Below are 2,008 nucleotides of genomic sequence, written 5' to 3'. Positions count from 1 at the left end.
CCAGCCACAGCACCAGGGGCCAGCACAGGCTGGGCAAGCTCACCCCGCCCGTCTGCCCCAGCCCCGGGACAAGGTGATGGTCAGAGCGCGGTGGCTGCTGACGGCAGCCCGTCCGGCAGCAGAAGCCCCCGCGGGGGCTGCAGGGGCAGGGGGAGGCAGCGCAGCCCCTTCTCTGCCGCCTGTCCCTACTCCGCCGTGGCCTTGCTGGGGGAAAGCCAACTGAGACGGGTCTGAGAGGGAAGGTCGGTGGGGTGGCAACAACAGGGAAACACTAAGCATTCGTATGAAATCATGCTAGGGAAAGGCTTGGAAAATTCAAGTAGGTGCAAGAAGAGACACTCACAAGAAGAGCTAAAGAGCACGTGGCTCCAGGAAGGCACCGGGGCTGCAGACGGCCGGCACACGGCACAGCAGCAACGGCCAGACACAGAGTCAAGCGGGGATCTAGCACGGCTCAGATACGCTTAATTACAACAAAAATCACACCTGCCTGCACCCCCCGCGAGCTCTGGGGAAGAGCATGGCCCCTTCCCTACCGTCACCCCGAGTCACCTGCCCCTGCCCAGGACGGCTCCAGCCCCTGCAACTGCCCCGACCCAGCTCCCCCCACAGCTCCCCAGTATCAGATACCATTTACCCACAAACATCCAACACGGGAGCCCGGCCATGTACCACGTGTTACTTATTTTGTGATTTTCTCACTTTTTTTATTTTCCCCCCCCCAAGCCCATAATGGTCCCGCCTGGCTGGCACTGCCCTTCTCCACACTTGGCACCAAACCCTTTGATCCCACAGGTTTCCTGCACTTCTAACGGAGCTTGAAATTAGTGAGTTTACTTCCTCCTGGTCTTTGCCAGCTGCGCTGGCACTGCACGGCTCGGGGCAAGCTCACCGGCTGCGGTGGCACCCGGGCACCCAGCCATGCTGGGAAGGGGCTGGATCCGGGTTTGCTCCTCCGTAACAGGCGTGTTGCAAAATAAAGGGAACTATTTTGCTCCTATTTTGGAAAACAAAGCAGGAGGGCAACAAGGTACTATTGCACCAAACCCCACACTTCCAGCCTCCAGGGCACAGGCACTGGGTTCAGGCAACGGGTTTCCTCATCAGCAGAGGACCTGATTGCTGCCAGCTTCGTTAAACACATCCCTACTGCAGTGAGTAGGGAGGCTGGGAGAGGCTGTGGAAAAGGCTTGGGTACCTTCTGGGCTGATTAGTCCAGATATAAAATGCTGTCTAACAGCAAGATTAAGGAGTAAAAACAAGTGTCAGAACATCTGCTCTCACAAAACAGTGACACACAAGCTGAATGGGTTGAAATTATATTTAATAGGAAAAATAGGAACATCATACATAAATAATCTACCAGTAGATAGCTACCAAGAAAAACAAAAACTTAAAAAAAATAATCCTTATCTAGAAGGAAAGAAAAAACATCCTAATCTAGAAGGGAAAAAATGCTGGAAAAATAAAACACTGGGACTATTTCTGTCTCACGCAGGAGGAGAGCATCCTTGACGTATCAAGTAAGTCAAGCAAATCTCATGAAACTCCGTTGTGAGGGGCGGAAATGATAAATAAAATACATTGTGCAATGGAGAGGGTCTACAGCTCCTGCCATTCCTGGGGTCTGGCTTTGGGAAGAGGGATCCCGCTTGCTCCAACCCCGTTATGTACAAAACCACACTCCAGAGCACCCACAGCAAGAGCAAACACCCCGGAGGAACCCTGTGCAGCAGAACCTGCTTCAAAACAGCTCTGCAACTTCTGTCCCGACCCGAGGGAGCCCTCCCTGAAATACAACCCCCCGGTGGAAGCATAATGGCTTTTTTGTCTGGCATTCTTTTTTGGTGGTTGTTTCTTTTTATACTAGACTCGCGGCTGGACTCAGAAACCTGGCAAAATCCTTCCCCATTTTGTATCCCGACTTTCTCATCCAGGGAGCGGAGCCGGTCCTGCGCGGGTGGGTGCGATGGAGAGGCAGGTTAGGACAAAGCAGTGCCGGCTGCCG

At 53.7% G+C, this 2,008-nt stretch overlaps 1 protein-coding gene across 1 annotated transcript in view; it reads right to left on the bottom strand.

Annotated features, from left to right (window-relative positions):
• LOC104291148 (transport and Golgi organization protein 6 homolog) overlaps positions 1-2,008 on the bottom strand; it is a 33,391-nt gene that overhangs the window by 10,581 nt on the left and 20,802 nt on the right. The gene's annotated exons all lie outside the window — the stretch shown is intronic.

The sequence above is a fragment of the Charadrius vociferus genome, unplaced genomic scaffold (genome assembly GCF_000708025.1).
Source record: "Charadrius vociferus isolate BGI_N301 unplaced genomic scaffold, ASM70802v2 scaffold358, whole genome shotgun sequence".
Taxonomy (NCBI): domain Eukaryota; kingdom Metazoa; phylum Chordata; class Aves; order Charadriiformes; family Charadriidae; genus Charadrius; species Charadrius vociferus.
Note: the sequence above shows the minus strand (reverse complement) of the source record. Positions and strands in the feature narration are given on the sequence as shown.